Source organism: Rhinolophus sinicus, linkage group LG06 (genome assembly GCF_036562045.2).
Source record: "Rhinolophus sinicus isolate RSC01 linkage group LG06, ASM3656204v1, whole genome shotgun sequence".
Lineage (NCBI taxonomy): Eukaryota > Metazoa > Chordata > Mammalia > Chiroptera > Rhinolophidae > Rhinolophus > Rhinolophus sinicus.
In genome coordinates, this window is record NC_133756.1 from 165,518,537 (window position 1) to 165,540,610 (window position 22,074).

Consider the following 22,074-nt stretch of genomic DNA (forward strand, 5'->3'; position numbering starts at 1 on the left):
AACGCCCTGGGTAAGTCATCACGCTCGGTATGGCCCTGGAACAGACCAAAATGCAGCCCACTCTTCCAAAACAAGCTGCTAAACAATAGGAAGAACGCACACAGAGCATAAATGAACAGCATGAGCCAGAAATAGATGACTTGAGAAATGAGGTGACAGCAGTCAAGGGACAACTAGAGACAGAAGAAAAATCATTTGAGGAGTAGCAACTAAAAGGGAAGGAACACGAGAACATGTGAGCAAAACAAATTTTAAAAGCCAAACGAAAGGAAGAAGGAGACAGAAAGGATTCAAGAGAAAGTGATAAATACTGAAAATAGGCAAAAGACCCAACATATAAGAGTCCTTTAAAAAAGAAAACCGAAGCTGTGTGTGACAGTCACACGATTACAGGAAGGACAGAGAATAAGGAAAAGGCACTAATAGACCCAAAGGAATGTAAGGAAAGAGAGAAAAAAGATTCAGACCAGATGATGCAACATTAAATACAAGATATGATGGTGGATTTAACCCAGATTTGTCAGAAATTACATTAAAAGTAAATGGGCCAAATGGGCCAATTTAAATACAAAGATTCCTAAGCTAGATTTTTAAAAATCCAAATACATGCAAATCCACAAGCCATGTTTAAACATAAGGACACAGAAAGGTTAAAAAATAGAAAAGTTAAAACTGAAAGGATGGAAAAAGACACAACATGCGAAGAAAGCTATATTAATACTATGCAACATAGAAATAAAGCCCAAAAAATTACCAGAGTATCACTTCAATAGACTATGAACCCTAACTATTTAAAATCTGTAGATACATAATGAAGTAGTTTTAAAAAGTAAAGCACATTTTGGCAAACTACAGAGTGAAAAGGACAGAACCACAATCACTGGAAAATTTTAATATTCCTATCTCAGCAATTTATATGCACAAGCAGACAAAAAAAATATCAGGGCACATGTGGGGTACCTGACCCTCAGAATTAACAAATGGACCCAAAACGACTTATATACAGTATTGCAGCACCAACGATAGAATTCACATTCTTTCCAAGCACACAGAGAGCATTTACAGAACTTAAAAGCTGGCCATAAGCCCTGACAAATCGCAAAGGACTGGAGCCATGAGAGCGTGTTGTGTCTCCACCGTGGAAACAAGCTAGAAACCGGTAACAGGAAGGCAGCGAGCAGTTTCCCAAATGGTTAGAAATGAAGAAACAAAAGAGCTCCGAGGATACAGCCCCTGCGAACGAGCCGAGCTGCCTGAAAGAACGATGGTTAGATGGTTAGAAAGCTCTGTCTCACGTTTTCAGGAATCTGGTGTTTTCGAGATTTAGTATCTGTGTTGCCGCAGGAAAACACATTCTTTCTGGCCGCTAAAGAGTGTTTCACTGAATCCGTACCCCACATTGTGAGCACCGTCACCCTTTGGGAGCTCTTTGCTGCCTCACAAAACAGCACAGTGAATACCCTTCTTCCTTGATCTGTGTGAGTGAGTCCCCGCGTACAGACCCGGGGGTCCCCATGTCATGGGGTGCGTGTATACTCAGTACTAAGCACCGCTCGGTGGTTTTTCCACAGAACAGCAAGAGTTTTCTGTTACTTTTCTTTACAATGATTAAAATTAAAAGTGATGGCGGTCTTAGCTCAGTTGGCTAGAGCGTGGTGCTAATAATACCAAGGTTGCCGGTTTGGTCCCCACATGGGCCACTGTGAGCTGCACCCTCCTTTAAAAAAAAAATAAATAAATAATAATAATAATAATAATAATAATAATAATAAAATAATAATAAAATAAAGGTGACGGATGAGCCCTGTGTCCCCACTTGTGGTGGCCTCGTCCTCCTCTCTGACGCGTCTCCTTTGGGTCTCCTGTTCCTTTCTGGTTGATTTGCAGGAGGTCCCAGGACAGCCTGGGCATTAACCCTTTCAGGGCCACGAACATGGCAAAAATCTTCACCCAAAACCATCTTTTAATGTTTCGCAGTAACCTCCACTGAGCAGAAGAATTCTGCAATTCTGTAATTCTGATGTGATTAAATCCCTTTGCCCATCGTTTATGCTCTGGGATCCTTGTGAAGAATTATTTTACCCCCAAAATAATGAGCATGACCTCCGACACTACCTTGGAGTAGTTCATCTTTTCCTTTCACTTTTACACAGACTTCTAGACCATAATCCATCTGGATTTCCGGGGGTGTGAGGCAGGCACCTAATTTACATTTTCTGGATAGACTGAGCCATCTTTCCTCTTCAATTTATTAAATATTCAAGTTCCCGAAGACTCAGGTCTCTGCTGGGCTCCTTCTCTGCCCCTTCCCCTATTTGCCCGTTCCTGCACTAGTAGCAAACGCTTAATAGCTAAGACTTTATTATGCCCGGTATTTGGCCGTGCTCCCCCTTTGCTTATTACTCATAATTGTCTGCTAATCATGAACTTTACACATAAATTTTAAATCATATGGGAGAAACTCCAAAATTAAATCCTTCTGGGGTTTCAACTGGAATATCACTGAATAAATAGATTAGGATGGGGAAAACTAATGTTTTCTAAATTTAAGCCTTTCTACCCAAGAACATGGTATATTCCTCCATTCATCCAGTTCTTTTTTAAGCTCTTAAAAAAAAAAAAAAAAGATTTTTACATTTTTCACCATAGAGGAAAAAGAAAAGAAAGAATCATAAAAACAGATTAATTTACAGATTAATTCTTAGATAATAAGGTTTTATTGCTATTTTAAATAACACCTTATTTTCCACTAGATTTTCTATTTATGGTGAAGACGGATGCTCTAGTTTTGTTTGTTGATGGAAACCTTGAAAAGGTTCATTTTACTGTGTTTCCTGTTGGCTTTCTGAGGTTCCTAATACACATTAGCATGCTGTCTGCAAAACGGAATGTTTTTCTCTCTCCCCGCCCCGGCCAATGTTGCACGTGGCCACCTTGTCCTGTTGCCAGCCATAAAGAGAGTATTTCTGAAGTTTCTCCATTGAGTGTCGTGTTTGCCACAAGCTTTTGTTAGGCTTTGTCTGGGAAAGGAGGCTTTCTACGCTCTCAGTTTTCTATGCGCCACTACCACAGATACAGGTCCTCTGACCTGCCAGCCCCTCCGGGACCGGAATTGCCTTCAGCACCCGGACCCACTGAGCCACCAAGCCCTCGTCCAGGCCTGACCAGTGGCCCGTGTTCTCCACATTCCTTCACTTTCCCTCATTTTTGAAAATCCAGTGTTGGAGCTTGGTTCTCAGCACAACCTGCTCTGAGCCGCTGCTCCTTCAAAACCCCCTCTGGTCACCACGAAAACTTCTGTTGGGGTGAGGGTTCCAGACTCCCTTAGGACAACCCCAGGCTCCCGCTGCAGCTCTGCCCTGCTCGGCCTCCCACCACCTGGAGGGGGCAGGTAAGAAATGGACCAACGGCCAGTGCCACCCCACCCCGAATCCGAGCCTGCTGCACAATGGCCAGCGCCAACTCCCTTCTCTTCCAACTTACTCTCCACTCAGCCACCAGCGTAAGCCTTCTAGATTCTCACAGCGAAATATGTAAGAGGCATTTCCCAAGGTCAAAATCAAGGAGGAAGCCGAAAAGCAGAGGGATGAGCTGATGTGGCAGCTTCTGCTTACAGAAGGTCTCCCCTAGCTCAGAAACTTACCCAGACACAGGGTGCTGTATAAATAAACCATAACGACCAAGATGGGACAGAGAGACAAAATGGAGCTAAGATACCGAAACACCAACACACGACCTGGAAGAGGAAGAGCAGGGCCCTGTAGCCTAAGTTCCTGGCATTATGGGGGGTGGGGGGAGACGTTCATTACATTTAGACAGTGTCTTGTTTAAAACATGTGTGAATGTGTAGGGTTGTCACTAAAGCAGGGACCCTAGTACATAACTTCTAAATAGGTCAAGACAAAAAAAAATAGAAACAATCATAAAAACCCCATATAAGAGAAGGAAGGGATGCATTAAAATCGGTAGTGGGAACAAATGTAAACGTATTAGAAATCATACCAATCTACATGGATCCAGCTCATAAATTAAGGTGCAGAAACCCCAAAATACGGGAGTTTTTAAAGCAGCTCTACACTAGTCACAAGAAACAACCGTAAAATAGAAGCACACCAAAAGGATGAAAGAATTGGATGGAAAGAGACATCAGCCAGGAAATCACCAAGGGAACCAGTTAGCATCGCACAGCACAGCCCAGGCCAGCAGGTGTGACCAGAGGGAAGGAGGCAGAAATCGGCTACAGGTGGACTTAGCCAGGACGACTAGCCATTCTGAATCGGTGTGTTCCCATTAACAGAGCCTCAAATTCTATTGAAAAAGTACAAACTGGAAGAATTACAAGAAGACATTTAAAACTCCAGGATCACAGTGCGAGCTTTCAATGTATTTCTTTTAGCAACTGATAGTCAAGCAAACAAAAAGTGAGTGAGAACACAAACCTTCCCCAGCACCATCGATTGGTGGAAGGATTCGTGGAAACTGACGACCACACAGGTTCCTAAACACGTGTGGGCCATTTACATTCCCATGGGCCAGCTGCCAGGGATGGGGGTGGGGCGTCTCAATAAAGATGAGACAGCCAGACCCTCTGCCCTGAGCTCTGCACCCCTGTCAGAGATCAATCAAAACAGCATCCATAGCACCCATGAAACTTTCATCTGGAAAGTTTTAACCATTTCTAGATAACTCACGGGTCAAAGGCACAATCAAAGAGAAATTAGAAAATAGAATTGACTAGTAATAAAAAGACTATATACCAAATACTTGAGCTTTCTAACTGAAGCCTTTCTTTAAAATAAAGTTTAGCCCTAAATACTTATGCCTGAAAAAGAAAGACTGGAGATTAATGAGCAAAATATCCACAGGAAGGAAGTAAAAAAAAAAAAGAGAGAGAGAAAAATAATAAAGTAGAAGGAAATACAGAAAAGTGAGCTCAAAAACAAATACAACCAATTTTAAAACATAGAAGGAAGAGGGTCAACGAAACCAAAAGCTGGTCTTTGAAAAGCCAAAAAAAAAAATAAATAAATAAAAAATCAACATCTAACAAAACTAATCAGAGAAAAAAGGAAGGAGAAAGGGCAGGAGGAACCAAAACAGGAATGGAAGTGGCATATAACTACCGACCAGCAGTTATTAAAAATAAGTGGCTACTGTGAAAAAGCATATGCCAGTAAACTTGGAAAACTTGGATTAAACGTCATCTCATCAAGAAAAAACAGAAAACGGACTAGGGATGCAACCGCCCTGTAAATCCCATGAGTGAAACTTCTTCCCCCTCCCCATACTGCGAGACCTAGATGACGTCACAAACAGGTTCCACCAAGTGGCTGAGGAATGAATAGTTCCTAACATATACAGCCGTGTTTCCAGTAACTAGGAAGTGAGGACACATGCCCATCTCACGGAGTGACGCTAGTGTCAGCTTGATACCAAAAGAGTGGGGGCTGGAGGAAATGAAAACCACTGGGCACTCTTATTATTAATCCAGACGTATATTCACAAAGCCAATCCAATAATAACCATAGCTTGTGCAAGCTGGGATAATGCCCAGGAATGCAAGGACATTCACGGTTTTCAATCCGTCATAGTAACCAAAGGAGAAACCTATCTGATCACTTCGATGGCTGCAGAAAGGCATTCAACAAAGCCCAACACTCACTGCAGACAAAGGAAAAATTATTGGCAAATTAGGAGTAATATGGACCTCCCTTAATCTGACAAAAATTCTCAACAAACATTTTTTTTCTACCAAAAGTTTACAAGAAGCATTTCACCTAATGGTAAAATGTTAGAAGCAGTACCTTTAAAATCAGGAATCAGACAAGGTTGTCCGCTGGGCTATAAAACATTGTCCTGACCAGTACAGTAAACTGTAAAAAGAAATAAAAGTAATAAAGATTAAAAAGGAATAACAATTCTCTAAAAATATGAGTGTCAACGGGAAGCCGAGAAGCATCTACAGGTAAATTATTGGAATTAAAAATAGAATCTTGGGCCATATTACCCAAAGCAATATACAGATTTAATGCAATCCCCCTCAAAATCCCAATGGCATTTTTTAAAGAAATAGAACAAAAAACCATCAGATTTGTTTGGAACCACAAAAGACCCTGAACAGCCAAAGCAATCTTAAGAAAAGAGAATAATGCTGGCGGTATCACACTTCCTGACTTTGGCTTGTACTACAGGGCTACAATAATCAAAACGGCAGGGGATTGGCAGAAAAACAGACACATAGACCAGTGGAATAGAATTGAGAGCACAGAAATAAAACCACATAAATATGGACAGATAATTTTTGACAAAGAAGCAAAAAACATACAATGGAGGAAAGACAGCCTCTTCAATAAATGGTACTGGGAGAATTGGAAAGCCACGTGCAAAAGAATGAAACTGGACTGCTATCTGTCACCATGTACCAAAATTAATTCAAAATGGATCAAAGACTTAAGCATAAGACCTGAAACAATAAACTGCATAGAAGAAAACATAGGTACTAAACTTATGGACCTTAGGTTCAAAGAGCATTTTATGAATTTGACTCCAAAGGCAAGGGAAGTAAAAGCTAAAATAAATGAATGGGACTATATGAAACTTAAAAGCTTCTGCACAGCAAAAGAAACCATCGACAAAATAAAGGGGCAACCAACTGAATGGGAGAAGATTTTTGCAAACAGTGCCTCCAATAAGGGGCTAATATCCAAAATATACAAGGAAGTCATGCAACTCAACAACAAAAAAACAAACAACCCAATTGAAAAATGGGCAGAGGACCTGAAGAGTCATTTTTTCCAAAGAGGACATACAAATGGCAAATAGACATATGAAAAAATGCTCAACATCACTAATCATCAGAGGAATGCAAATAAAAAACACAGTGAGATGTCACCTCACCCCAGTTAGAACGGCTATCATCAACAAGACAAATAGTAACAAGTGTTGGAGAGGCTGTGGAGAAAAAGGAACCCTCAGACACTGTTGGTGGGAATGCAGACTGGTGCAGCCGCTATGGAAGGCAGTGTGGAGGTTGCTCAAAACATTACGAATAGAATTGCCATATGACCCAGCAATCCCTCTCCTGGGTACCTACCCAAAAAATCTGAAAACATTTATACATAAAGACACATGTGCTCCAATGTTCATTGCAGCTTTATTTACAGTGGCCAAGACATGGAAACAACCAAAATGTCCTTCGATAGATGAATGGATAAAGAAGTTGTGGTATATATACACAATGGAATACTATTCGGCGGTAAGAAAAGATGAAATAGGACCATTCGTGACAACATGGATAGATCTTGAAATTATCATTCTAAGCGAAATAAGTCAGACAGAAAAAGCAGAGAACCATATGATTTCACTGATATGTGGTATATAAAACTGAAAACAACAAAAGAACAAGAAAAACAAATGAAGAAACAAAACTCATAGACACAGACAATAGTTTAGTGGTTACCACAGGGTAAGGGGGTGGGGGGTGGTAGATGAGGGTAAGGGAGACCAAATATATGGTGATGGAAGGAGAACTGACTCTGGGTGGTGAACACACAATGGGATTTATAGATGATGTAATACAGAATTGTACACCTGAAATCTGTGTAACTCTACTAACAGTTGTCACCCCAATAAACTTTAATTTAAAAAAAAAAAAGAATCTTGTTGCTGAGAACAGGATCAGTACACAAAATCAATCAACAGCTAGAAAATGTAACTTTAAAAGACACCATTTACAAGAGCAACCCTTGTCCCCTCCCCCCCAAAAAAAGGTAGGTAACAATGACTGACAAATGCGAGATCTTTATGGAGGAAAAACATTGAAACTCTATTCAAAATATTTAAAGACCTTCTAAATAAATTGGGAAACATGACATTCATGGATCAGAATATTCGAAGTCTTAAACATGTCAATTGTCCCTCAGATTAATCTGTGAGTTCAGGGCAAGTACAACAGAAACCCTGACAAGGTCACTGCAGGAACCTGAAAAAGCTGCCTCTGATGAAGACAGAAGAACGAAGGCCGGTGGGTGGCCTCATACGGGGGCTGTCAGTTTTGCTGGCCAGGTAGCAGGAAGTTCATACAGGGGTATTCGAAGAGGAGATGGACAGTGGGGGACTGGGAACTGGGCAGGACCTGAACTCACTGTGACAGAGATGACACTGCAGGTTGCGGGGGACCAGTGATACCAGGCAGTCAGTCATTTACTTGGGAAAAAACAAGTAAATGGAATCCCTACTTCAGAAAATACACACAATTGAATTCCAGGTAAGTATTTTTTAACTCTAAACTTCCAAACTTAAAAAAGCATATAGGGGGTGCTATATGACTAAGGACTTGCGGGAGGGAAGGATTTTCTGAATAAGAAACAAAAATAAACTCTAAAGAACAAGATGAATACATTTCCCTACACCCAAATTTTAAACCTGCTACACCAGAAACCACCAGCAGAAAAACAAAAAGTACCACAAAATTTTAAAAGCCATAGACCGGAAAAAGATAGTTGCATATTACTGATTAGAACCCTGAAAATTCTAAGAACTTCAGAAATCAATAAAAATAATCCAATTTTGTTAAGTGATGCTCAAGGAACTCAGTGAGAACTCCAACAAAGACATAGACACCATAAAAAAGCACCAGACAGATGTGAAGAATGCACTAGAAGGAATCACCAGCAGACTAGATGAAGCACAGGATTGAATCAGCGATTTGGAAGACGAGGTAACAGACAACACCTGATCGAAACAGCAACGAGAAAAAAGAATCCCCCCCAAAATGAGGAGAGTTTAAGAGCCCTTTGGGACACACCAAGCCTGACAGCATTTGCATCATAGGGGTACCAGAAGGAGAAGAGAGGGAGCAAGGGATTGAGAACCTATTTGAAGAAATAATGACTGAAAACATTCCTAACGTGGCGAAGGAAATAGACATACAAGCCCAGGAAGCGCAGAGAGTCTGGCTGTGGTGCGAAGAAACAGGAACTCTCCTACATTGCTGGGGGACAACTGGGCAGTGCCCGCTCAGGGAGGGGCGCAACAGCCAGCTGCCCACCCCACTGGGCAGGAGGGCCTTCCCAGAGAAAATTCCCGCAGACTTTGAAATAGCAACAAAAAGGAAACACAATGTCCACCAGCAGGTAGATGGATACGTCAATGTCTATACCTTTAGCATCAGAGAAAACCAGTAAACTAGAGCCGTACAGATCACCTAGACAAATCTCCAACACCGATTGTTTTCAAAAGCACTTTTCAGCAGAAATATACCAGTGCGTGACCAATTACATGAAGTTTAGAGCATGCACAATGCTGTTTAAAGGACACAGGTACTTACTAAGACTGCAACCACCTCCTGGGAGTGGTAAATTCCAAACTCAGGAGTCAGCTACAGCGTGGAGGGGACAACATGGAAAGATGTGTGAAGGGCCTGCATCTATTTTTGCAATCTTCTTCATAACTTGGGTGTTTTTACATGTTCATTTGCTATATTATTATCTATACCCTCTGTACAGCTAAAATACACCATTTTTTAATCAGGTGAGATGCTGTAGTTAATCGGAATGGGCTGAACCCTTGGGGTGGGGGTTTCCCTCAAGTCTAAGCTCAGGTTCAGCAAGGGACTGGGTCCCTGTGAGCAGCCATAGCAGGTAATGGCGCATGGGCCTTACACCAGGGCCTAAGCCCTGGGAAAACAGGAGAATGAGGTCCTGCACTTGGCACAAACAGGAACCAAAACAGGAAGTGACCATGTGCCCAGCGTCTCACCTGACCAGGCAGGGCTATAAAGGCCCCGGACCCAGGAGCCGCCGCACCTGAACCCCTCCCTCTCTACCTGCTCCTCTGACCTGCTCCACCCTCACCCACCAGAACCATGAGCTGCTGTGGCTGTTCCGGGGGCTGTGGCTCCGGCTGCTGTGTGCCCATGTGCTGCTGTGTGCCAGCCTGTCCCTGCTCCAGCTGTTGCAAAGGGGGCTGTGGGTCGTGTGGGGGCTGCAAGGGGGGCTGTGGCTCCTGTGGGGGCTGCAAGGGGGGCTGTGGCTCCTGTGGGGGCTGCAAGGGGGGCTGTGGCTCCTGTGGGGGCTGCAAGGGGGGCTGTGGCTCCAGCTGCTGTGTGCCCGTGTGCTGCTGTGTGCCAGCCTGTCCCTGCTCCAGCTGTGGCAAAGGGGGCTGTGGGTCGTGTGGGGGCTGCAAGGGGGGCTGTGGCTCCTGTGGTTCCTGTGGCGGCTGCCAGTCCAGCTGCTGTGTCCCCATTTGCTGCCAGTCCAGCTGCTGCAAACCCTGCTGCTGCCAGTCCAGCTGCTGTGCCCCCATTTGCTGCCAGTGCAAGATCTGATTTTTTGGTGTTGCTGGAACTCTTCCCAAAGTCAGTGCCATCCGGCCTAGAGTCATGGGTTCCAATACAGCCATCATCTGCCTTTCCTGGGAGCCCCTGAGCCTGACTTTCCTTCTCCCTGCCCAACCCCCCAGCCCTATTTCCCATCCCCTTGCCAAGTGTGAACGTTTCTCTTTGATCTCCCACAAGAAAGGGGTGGGCATTTGTGTCCAAGCACCACTCCCACTCCCACTCCCGTGGCCCATCCCCCAGCAGCTGGAGGCCTCCCCCACCCCCTGCAGCACCACCCATCCCGGTGCCCTGCCCACCTGGTACCTTCCCCACTGAGGACATCAGATCCACACGGCACAGGCTTCCCTACGTTCTGATCGGGCTGCAGTCCTCGTTGGTCTCTGTTCCTTAAGCATCTAATAAAGCCGCTCGCCTCAGAACCCCATCACTGTGTTGCTGTATTTACCTGTTTATTTTCCTCCAAGGGGCGGGGGGCAGGGGCGTTGGAATAACACTTTGACTACGCGCAATTCCTGGACCTGCCAACAGTCCACCTGTCCGAGCTTCCCCCTCACACTGGTTGGCTCCTCGTGTCCCAAACACCCTGTGCGTGCTCTGTATGGCCGACTAGCTAAGCAGCCTTGAGCAAATCACGCGGTGTGCACACCTGTAAGGTGGGTTGCTGACAGCGCCTTCCTCGTAGGAAATGCTCTGTGAGCGGGAAAGCAGCCATCTGAGAGGGACTTGTTATAATGACCGGTGGGTCTGTCTGGCAGACACCCATTCCTGGCTCAGGGCTGAGCTGAGGCAGGCAGGGCTCCACTGTCTTTCTGGGAGCAGCCAGACCAAGAAGAAATCATCTCCAGGTGCCTCCTCTGGGACCTGGCACCTCAGTGAATGAGCACAGCAGCCCCAATTGCTGATGTAATGAGGCACGGGAGGGAAAGTGGAACAGCGAGCCAGGCTGCAGCTTTGCTGTCGGACCACTGACACTTCTCAGGCTTCACTCCTTCTTTTGACCCCACAACTGGCTGAGCCAATGAGAAAGCCCATTGTCGCTGGAGAGGAAACGGAAACCATGAAGCCCCAGCCTGTACAGAAACCCTAGACCCAGACCCAATTCCTAAGCACGATGAATTCCTAAGCGCAGTCCCCTCCCTTCACTCAGCCATTCCAGACCAGTTTGGGCACCTGCTCTGCCACCCAGAAGTTCCTTATGTGACTAATAAACCCTATCCTACCCTCTTGGTGGCCGTGCAGTGTCATCAACCTTGTCTGTCGCCCGCTGATGACTGCCTCGGAGCCACAACAGGACCCACCCACACTCCTGAGCTCGGACCCACGGGTCTGAGGTGGCGTTTCCTGACAAAAGTAAGGGAGCCACGTTCCTGCCTGTGACGGGGGTGGGATCTGTTTACAGAAGGTCAGGGATCCCTCTGCAGCAAGTGGAAAAGGCCAAGTTAATCGCAAAGCCATAGGCTGAAAGACACTAGTCTTATGTTGTGCGTATTTTAGCACGGTTTTTAATAAAAAGTGGACTATACGAAGGTCTGACAATTAAGCTTGCAAACCTGTTGCAACACTGTTGCTAACCTTTTTTGATATCAGAGGGATTATTGACTATGAATTTGTACCAACTGAACAAACAGTTAACCAAGTTTAACATTTGGAAGGGCTGAAAAGGCTGCATGAAAATGTTAAATGACATGAACTTTTCGCCAACAATTCATGGCTCTTGCATCACGACAATGCACCAGCTCGCAGGGCACTGCCTGTGAGGGAGTTTTTAGCCAGTAAACAAATAACTATATTGGAACGCCCTCCCTACTCACCTGATCTGGCCCCCAATGACTTCTTTCTTTACCTGAAGATAAAGGAAATACTGAAAGGAAGACATTTTGATGACCTTCAGGACATCAAGGGTAATATGATGACAGCGCTGATGGCCATTCCAGAAAAAGAGTTCCAAAACTGCTTTGAAGGGTGGAATAGGTGCTGGCATTGGTGCATAGCTTCCCAAGGGGAGTCCTTCAAAGGTGACCGTAGTGATATTCAGCAATGAGGTCTGTAGCACTTTTTCTAGGATGAGTTTGTGAACTTAATTGTCCGACCTCGTATACAGACATGACATTGGAGAACTGTAGAAGCCATAAGGGCCAGAGGAGGAAGGGTATCCAGAGACAGGGAATGCTTTCCTGGAGTGAAGTGAGAACCAACTGATGTATTGTCTTCCTTTGGGGAATTAGACCATTCTGGGTGCAGGCAGGTCATCAGGCTTAGCCCACAAGGAAAGGAAAACCAGCAGAGCTGTTGGTGGTCAGGACTGGTGCAGAGAGCTGGGGCATTTGCTGACGTCTGAGGCTCGGAAGAAGGTCTCTCAGCTAGAGCTGAGGCTTCCACAGGCAACGGGAACTCTCTGGTCCCCTCATGGTGACACTTATTGTACAATGTCCTTCTAGAGAAAAGGTGTCTGCCTCTGACTCAAGGTGTATCCGCCCCTTGAGACATTTTCCGAATTTTGAAGCTTCCTGAGCTGAAAACTAAACAGTTAAGCTTCAAATATTTGAGAGGGAAAACTGGATTTCCCATGGCCTGTCAGAGCTGAGCAGACAGAGGCCAGCCAGGCTCCTAACCAAAGTGCCATGAAAGCCATACCTGAAAGAAAGACTCACCAGGTGCTGAGCCAAGCCCCGGCCAGGCTCTAACTGGACTGCAGTGTCTAGCTTCCCGCCCTACCTGCACAAGGAAGGGGGCCAGGTGCCCCTGCCAGCAGACATCAAGGAGACCATCTCTAGCCCTTTGACACAAACACATGGCATACATATGACAGATGGCTTTTTTTTCTTTTCTTTTTTTTTTAATTAAAGTTTATTAGGGTGACAATTAGTAGTAAAGTTTCATAGATTTCAGGTGTTCACTTCTGTAACACATCATCTACATATCACATTGTGTGCTCACCACCCAGAGTCAGTTCTCCTTCCATCACCATATATTTGATCCCCCTTACCCTCATCTATGACCCCCCACGCCCCTTACCCTCTGGTAACCCCTAAACTATTGTCTGTGTCTATGAGTTTTTGTTTCTTCATTTGTTTGTCCTGTTCTTTTATTGTTTTCAGTTTTATATACCACATATCAGTGAAATCATATGTTTCTCGACTTTTTCTGCCTGACGTATTTCGCTCAGTATAACAATCTCAAGATCCATCCATGTTGTCACAAATGGTACTATTTCATCTTTTCTAATGGCAGAATAGTATTCCATTGTGTATATATACCATAACTTCTTTATCCATTCATGTATTCAAGGATACTTTGGTTGTTTCCATGTCTTAGCCACCGTAAATAAAGCTGCAATGAACATTGGAGCACATGTATCTCTACAGGTAAATGTTTTCAGATTTTTTGGGTAGATACCCAAGAAAGGGATTGATAGGTCATATGGTAATTCTATTCTTCTTTTTTTAAAAAAGATTTTATTGGGGAAAGGGAACGGGACTTTATTGGGGAACAGTGTGTACTTCCAGGACTGTTTTCCAAGTCAAGTTGTTGTCCTTTCAGTCTTAGTTGTGGAGGGCGCAGCTCAGCTCCCGGTCCAGTTGCCATTGCTAGTTGCGGGGGGCAGAGCCCACCATCCCTTGCAGGAGTCAAGGAATTGAACTGACAACCTTGTGGTTGAAAGTCCACTGGCCCATGTGGGAACTGAACCGGCAGCCTTCGGAGTTGGGAGCACGGAGCTCCAGCCACCTGAGCCACCGGGCCGGCCCCTGGTAATTCTACTCTTAATTTTTTGAGGAACCTCCACACTGCCTTCCATAGTGGCTGCACCAATCAATAGCTGGCTTTGAAACAGAGATGACGGAAGCTATGGGACGAACTAGATTGAGGACAATGAGCTACCGCTGAGCTTCCGGAGGGGCGGCCAGATGGCTCAGTTGGTTAGAGCACGAGCTCTCAATAACAAGGTTGTCCGTTCAATTCCCGCATGGGATGGTGGGCTGCGCCCCCTGCAACTAAGATGGAAAAGGGCGACTGGACTTGGAGCTGAGCTGCGCCCTCCACAACTAGATTGAAGGACAACAACTTGGAGCTGATGGGCCCTGGAGAAACACACTGTTCCCTAATATTCCCCAATAAAATTTATATTAACAAAAAGCTATCTCAGGCAAACACTAATTTTATAAAAAGCTGGTGTAGCTTTATCGACACCAGACAATGTAGATTTTAGGACACAACTGTTGCTGAAGATAAGAGTATTTCATGATGCCAGAGTCAATTCACCAGGGAGAAAACCATCCTAAGTTCCTGTGTGCCCAGTGACAGAGCTTGACAATCTATAAAGCATACGCTGACAAAACTAAAAGAATAAATACACGAACACGCAAATATAACTGGGAACTTGAATAAATCTTCCTGCTTTAATACATCTAACTACTGTAATCAGGAGATGCAGCAAATCAATGAGGAGATGGAAGGTCTGAGCAACAGAATTAACCAGCCTGGGCTCCTTAACGACTGTACACTGAAATCTTATGGAGTATTCCCTCTGACAGACAGGAATCAAACTAGCACTCAACAAGAGAAAGTTTTCTTGTCTTTAATTCTCGAGTGGTTTGAAAACAAAGTCATGGACTTCAAAATCACCCATGAGTCTAAGACATCACAGCGGAAATGAGAAGATATTTCGGTCTGCCTTATAGTGTAAATGTGGCCTTAAAACCCAACGGATACCGCTAAAGCAGAGCTTAGAGAAAAATCTATAGCTCCAAATACACATATTAGAAAAGGAGAACAGGTGAAAATCAACTACCTACACTTCTATCTCAAGATCTGGAAAAAGAAAAACAAATTAAATCTGAATAAAGCAGAAGAAAGGAAATTACAAAGGAGGAGCATAAATCACTGACATTGAAATCAGATGTAAAGTAGAGAAAATGAACAAAGTCAAGTGTTTGTTCTTTGTGAGGATTAATAAAATTTACAAGCCACTAGCAATACTGGTGTAAAAAAAGAAAAAGATAAATTGTGAATAATAACAATGAAATATCCTACGCGAAATAAAAACATAATCACTAGGTATGAGAATAAATTTCCGTGAATAATTTGAAAATTTAGATGAAACAAATTTCTTGAAAAACACAACTGTACCACAGCTGGCACGAGAAGAAACAGAAGGTGTGAAAAGCCCTAATCCATGAAGGAAACTGAGCTGTAATTGAAAACCTTCCCACAAAGGAAGCAGAAGGCAATGTTTTCAAGAGGGAATCCTTCTAGAGGGATGGCTCAGCTGGTTAGAGCGAGAGCTCTTAACAACAGGGTTGCTGGTTCGATTCCCGCATGGGATGGTGGGCTGTGCCCCCTGCAACTAAAGAGTTGAAAATAGCGACTGGACTTGGAGCTGAGCTGCGCCCTCCACAACTAGACTGAAGTCCAACGACTTGGGGCTGATGGGCCCTGGAGAAACACACTGTTCCCCAGTAAAATTTTTTTTAAAAAAAAGGTTAATCCTTGGGCCGGCCTGGTGGCTCAGGCGGTTAGAGCTCCGTGCTCCTAACTCGGAAGGCTGCCGGTTTGATTCCCACATGGGCCAGTGGGCTCTCAACCACATGTTGCCCGTTCAATTCCTCGAGTCCCACAAGGGATGGTGGGCAGTGCCCCCTGCAACTAAAATTGAACACGGCACCTTGAGCTGAGCTGCTGCTGAGCTCCCGGATGGCTCAGTTGGCTGGAGCACATCCTCTCAACCACAAGGTTGCTGGTTTGACTCCCGCAAGGGATGGTGGGCTGCGCCCCCTGCAACTAGCAATGGCAACTGGACCTGGAGCTGAGCTGCGCCCTCCACAACTAAGACTGAAAGGACAACAACTTGAAGCTGAACGGCGCCCTCCACAACTAAGATTGAAAGGACAACAACTTGGAAAACAGTCCTGGAAGTGCACACTGTTCCCCAATAAAGTCTTGTTCCCTTTCCCAATAAAATCTTTTAAAAAAAGGTTAATCCTTCCAGACATATCGTGCCAACTGTGGTGGGCAGAATGTGGACACCCAGAGGTTTCCAGAGACGTCCACAACCTAACCCTTGACTACATCCTAATCCTTGGTTACAAAGCCAATATAGCACCTTACATCGGAAAAGAGAATTTGCAGGTGTGATTTTAGTTAGGGACCTTGAAATGCGGACATGGTCCTGGATTATCCAGGTTACCCAGGTGGGCCCATTGTAATCACAAGGGTCCTTATAAGAGGGAGGCGAGACCGTCAGAGTCAGAGGAGGAGCTGTGATGACAGAAGCACAGGGTGAGTGATGCACTTTGAAGGTGGAGGAAGGGGCCAGGAGCCAAGAAACGCAGCCAGCCTCTAGAAGCTGCCAGAGGCAACAACGGCTTCCAGAAGGAACACACCTCTGCTGACAACTTGACTTTAGCCTGTGACACATATTTTGCATTTTGACCTTCAGAACTTTAAGGCACTGAATTTCTATTGTTTTAATCCACTAAATGTGCGGCAACCTTTTACAGCACCAATGGGAAACGAACACGCAAATCTTCCACAAACTCTTTCCAAGAATAGGAAAAAGGTAAAGCTTCCCAATCTATTTCATGAGGTTAGCATACACTAGTACGAAATCTAGATAAACACATAACAAGAAAGAAACGCTACATGCCAGACTGTCTCATGAACATATGTAAAAACGTAACAATGTATCAGCAAACAAAATTCAGTTGTATGAAAGGAATACATATCATGACCAAGAATGAAAGATCGACTTAACATTCAAAATGTAAGCAATGTAATTGATCAGCTTACAGAATAAAGGAGGAAAATCGTATGATCACCTCGTTAGATGGAGAAAAAGCATCTCATAAAATTCAACACACATTCATGATTAAAAAAAAAAACACCTCAGCACAATCCAGCAGATTCTTGTAAAGTTAAACTTAATCTATCACATGAACCTAGAGAAATGAAAACTTGCGTGCATATAGAAACGTGCATGGGATTGTTTATAGTGGTTTCATTCAGTCTCCAAACACTGAAAACATCCCAAATACCCTTCAGCCAGTGGCTGGGTAAACTGGTTTAAGCCTAGTTTAAACATCGGATGCTTCTCAGCAGGGAAAGGAGTGGACTGTGAATGCCGGCAGCAGCCTTGGATGAACCTCAAAGGCGATCGGAGCCTCAAACTCAGCCCCGGGATGTCCTCTGAGGAAAAACCGTGGTGATGAGCAGTGGTTACCAAGGGGCGGCAGGAGGAGGGCATCAGGGAGATTCCTGGGGTGACATAGCTGGTGTGGCCTGATTACAGTGCTTGTGCATGAATCTACATGTGTAAAAATTCGCAGAACTACACGTGTTACAATTCAAAAGGGTCGATGTGCCAGGGATGTCTAGAAATCGGGTGGGAATGTAAAATGGTGCCACCACTGTGAAAAAGATTGGTGGGTCCCCAGAAGTTAAGCAAAATTTTCACATGACCCAGCAGTCCCACTTCTGGGTACATGCTGAAAAGAAGTGAAAACAGGGTCTCAAAATGAAACTCGTACACCAATATTCATAGCAACATTATTAACGGCAGCCAAGAGGTGGAAGCAGCCCCAGCGTCCATTAGTACCCATTAGAATGGGTACACAAATGTGGTCTATCCATACAATGGCATATTATTCAGTCATTTAAAAAGAGTGAAATGGATGGACCTGGAGGACACAGTGCTCAGGGAAATGAGCCTGTCCCAACAGGACAAAGCCTGTGTGTTTCCACTTCTATGAGGTCCCTAGAATAATCAGATTCACAGAGACAGCAAGCAGTGGTGATGCCTGGGATGGGGGAGGGGGACGGGAGCAGAGTGTTAGTTTGGGTGATGGAAAGAGTTCTGAAGATGATGGTGGTGATGGCCACACAACAGCGCTTAAAATGCTGAAAATGATAACCTTTATGTTATGCATATCTTACCACAATAACAACGTCACCAAAAAAGTCAATTTTACTACATAATAATTGTAAAACTTAAAGTGATGCAGAAAATGGAAAAGAAAAACTTGAATGTGCATGCACCTCTCCTGGACTTGTTAGAATACCGTCTGGCTCAGCGACCCAGGGACCGGCTGAGAGCCATGGTGCTGGAGAAGTTGGCTAGGGCATTTATCGCAGCACTGCTGTGTGTAGAACAATTTGCAAACAAGCTGGATGTCCCTGGCTAGAAGAAGGGCACATGGTCTGTTCATACAATGGAAACCTACAGAGCAGCTGAAATGAGGGAACCACGCTCACGTGCCCTCACATAAACAGACTGGAAAGTGACAAAAAGCAATGGGAGGGAGAATGGTTGCACTGCAATACTTACGTGTCACTAGTTAAAAGCACCCAAGGGAATAGTCTCTGTTGTACGTGGGACCCAGACATGCGGTAAATCAAGAAAGACAGAACCAGGAAGATGCCGGCCATGCTGCCTCTGGACAGTGGGGCGAGGGTGGGGAACGCTCCTGGATTCCAGCTGTTGTCTTCCTAATTGGAAGCAAAAACGGAAAACACGCTGACATTGTGAGGTCTGGGAGCGCATTTGTTAGGTCGTTCCCTGTGTTTATTTGTAAGTTTTTAAATATTGTAATAAACCAGGAACAAATCATCTGAAATGTGTGATGAAAAGCATATTGAAGGATGCAGCTCATGGTACTGTTCTTAATAGCTGGAATATGGGAATAATCTAACATATAATGGAGCGTTGGTTCAAATACCATCACGCATCCATAAAATACAGACATTTCTCATCGAGCGGTGGGAATCGCAAAAGCATTTCCTTGAGAGAAAAAAAAAGTCAGACACCAAAGAATGCACACTGCACGTTCCCATTTCTACGAAGTTCAAGAATAGGCAACATTACTGATGGTGATAGATCAGAAGGTGAGGGGACAGTTGGCTGGAAAGGCTCCCGAGGGAACTCTCTGGGGTGACAGAAATGTGCTAAGTCCTCTTACAGGTGGTGACGGCATGGATGCATACACTTGTCGGAACCATCTATTCTTTCACCTGGGATATGCTTTGTATTAACTATGGCTTGATTTTTTTAAAAAGTCAGGCAGTGGGACATGGAATACCATGGATAAATGTTAACTATATGTCACTGGTGGAAACACAAAATTGCAAAGCAACAAGAAAAAGCCAACCCGCTCTTCTTTTCCATGGCAAGGACGCTTTAAAAAACGCCCGCCCTGGGCGTCCTCCCCGCGGTTGTGGGCGGGCGGCAGAGGGCGCACACGGACCGCCACCGCCGGGACCTCTGGGCTCCGACCTGCCAAACTGCCCGACGGGAAGCGCAGGTCTCTCCGGGGGGCTGCCGGTCCCGCAAGCGGGGAGATCTGGCGGCGCCGGACTCGACCCCGGACGCGGCCTCCGCGCCTCCCTGACCCCGCGCGGGGTCCCGCTCCACCAGAGGACCCCCGTAGCCATGATCTCCTCGAGGAAACCAGGGCGCGCGGACAGCTGGGCTTGGACCTTGCCCCGCCTGGCACGGCGGCCACTGCGGAAGGCCAGGCCCCGCTGGGAAACTAACCCCTGCGCGGTGTTCCTTCCTCGCGCGGCCGACCTCTCGGACTACCGCAGCCCACTTGCCAGGCCGCCCCTGCCGCTCCACACCTGTGCAGAGAAGAGATGCTGGTCCTCCCGCAGAGCTGACCCGGTCTTGGGGCGTGAAGCTCAGGGCCCACCCGATCAGACCAGGAACCCAGGCGGCCGAGCTCTGCTGGGGGCCGAGGGAGCGGCCTGAAGCCAGGAGGGGAACTGAAGAACAAACTGGAAAGAACTGAGAGCCAGAGCTGGTATCCTCTCCAGAGGGGGTGCCTCCCTACCCCGCTGCCCCATTGTTGCAGAACCACAGGTTTTAAGGGCTCGTGTGCAGGTGAAATGGCCATTAGAGTCATGAAATACTCATGGCCTAAACATGGTCAGTCCCCTGTCCAGGCACTACCTGAGAAACCGTATGCCACAGGCACACCTCCGCAGCTTCCAGAAGGGGGCACCAGGACACCACCGCCAGCCCCCGCTTTATTGCTGCCTGCTCTGGCCTAGCTGGGAGCTGCCCAGGGCACAGCTGCCGTTCTTAGGGGCCAAGGGCACCCCCAGGCCACATGCAAGCGCTGACCACATCTGGGCTGGCAGAAAAAGCTGGAGGCACCCCTTCTGCAGGAGCCCAGTTGGACACCCCAGCCTTGCTCTCCCAATTGGACTCATCCTGGGCCTGGCAAGGGGAGCAAGTTGGGTTGGACATCCCCCCCTCAAGGTGACAGCTCTTCTATCTAACCATGATGGAGAACCTCGCTGTTCTGGGTCCTTCCTCACCAGCTCCCTCCGGGGCTCAGCCTGAATCCTCCTGCCCACTCCCAGGGCCCAGCTTCCCCCACTTTTCAGACATGGAGTGAGCCAATGCAGTAAGGCCCCACCACACCCCACACCACTGATGACCTGGCCAGCATCCTCGCTGGGCATCACCGAGCTCAGGGTCCTTCTCAGCCACCACCTCTCTTCTCAGCAGGCCCTCCCTCCTTGGGGCCCAGCCTGGGACCAGGAAGGAGGAAAGCCCTGAACACAGCCCCAGCCCCAGATAGCTCCCCTTCCCAGGGCTTCCTCTGGGACAGCGCCCACCCCCACCCCAAGATGTTTGTATGCCATAAGTACAGTCTCTGAGCCAGGCAACCCACACACACACCCCATATCACACAGCAACCTGATGCTCCTCGGGCCACCTGGTGAGGCAGACCCATGCACTTACTCAACACCTACTGTGTGCAGAGCCCTGAGGCTGAAACCCACAGTCTGGTGGGAGAACTGAGTATGGGACAGGGGCCAGCCCCTCCGGAGCCCTGGCCAGCACTCACCTGCTGCCCTCCCCCATTTCCACTCAGACTGCTGGGGTCTGAGTGGCCTCCCCCCATGGGAAGGGGGCTGCACTCCCCGGGGAACAAAGCCCCTGTCAGACCTGTGCTGGCTGAGCTTCTCGGCTGGAGGAAGCCCTGGGGAGGGGTTTAGAAATGTCCGGGCTCTCTCGTCAAACCTCCCCCAAAAGTATTACCTTCAAGGTCTCCGTGAGCTTGTCAACTCCCTGGGGAGGGGTCTTTGTCCCCTTTCTCAGAGTTAAATCCCGGTGTGTGGCACACAGCCTGGCCCAGAGAAGGGCTCAGTAAATATTTGACAAATCAATAGATGGGTGGCTGCATGTCCTGTCCACCTCGCTGGCTCCGGCACCCTGGCCTCCTCCTGGTGCAGGGACAAGGTCCTCTCCTGCCTGGGGTGGTCCCTCCTGCACCACCGTCCTCGTCAGCCTCCAGTCACTGTTTGCATGTCACCTTCTGGGGTGGCCTCCCAGACGCCCACCCACTCCAGTGTCGCTGGCCCCTGTTTGTTTCCGGCCCAACACTTGCCCAAGGTGTAATTACCCATGTTTGTTCCCGCTCTGGACTCCCTGCGTCTACGCGGAGGGGATTGTGTTCCCACAGGGACCGGCTGGGGGCGGACGCTCAACAGTCTTTATTGGGGTGGAGGAAGCACACACGGTCGGGGTGGGCCCCGGGGAGGGCTGTTTAGGGGCGCGCTGTTTAGCAGTGGCTTTTCACTGGAAACGTCAAGGTCTGGAGGTCATCAGTGAGGCTGGGGGTGACAGCACTGCACTGCCCCCGCCTCCCCCGACCAGAGTTCACGAGATGTGTGACTGAGCCTCTGAGCTTCCAATTCCTCCCAAATAAAGTGGAGACCCAAGTTCCCACCTC

The 22,074-nt window shown here is 46.6% G+C and overlaps 1 long non-coding RNA gene across 3 annotated transcripts in view; it reads right to left on the reverse strand.

Moving 5' to 3' along the window:
• Positions 1-22,074, reverse strand: part of LOC109436288 (uncharacterized) — a 107,670-nt gene extending 85,596 nt beyond the window's left edge. For 2 of the 3 annotated variants that reach the window (XR_012497691.1, XR_002136079.2), the window contains exons 1-2: positions 21,381-22,074; positions 18,660-18,820 (exon numbers count right to left, since the gene is read on the reverse strand). This is a non-coding gene — a long non-coding RNA (uncharacterized LOC109436288). Of the gene's footprint in view, positions 1-5,804; positions 5,874-18,659; positions 18,821-21,380 lie in introns of those variants that run through there. The other variant, XR_012497692.1, reaches the window with a different exon arrangement.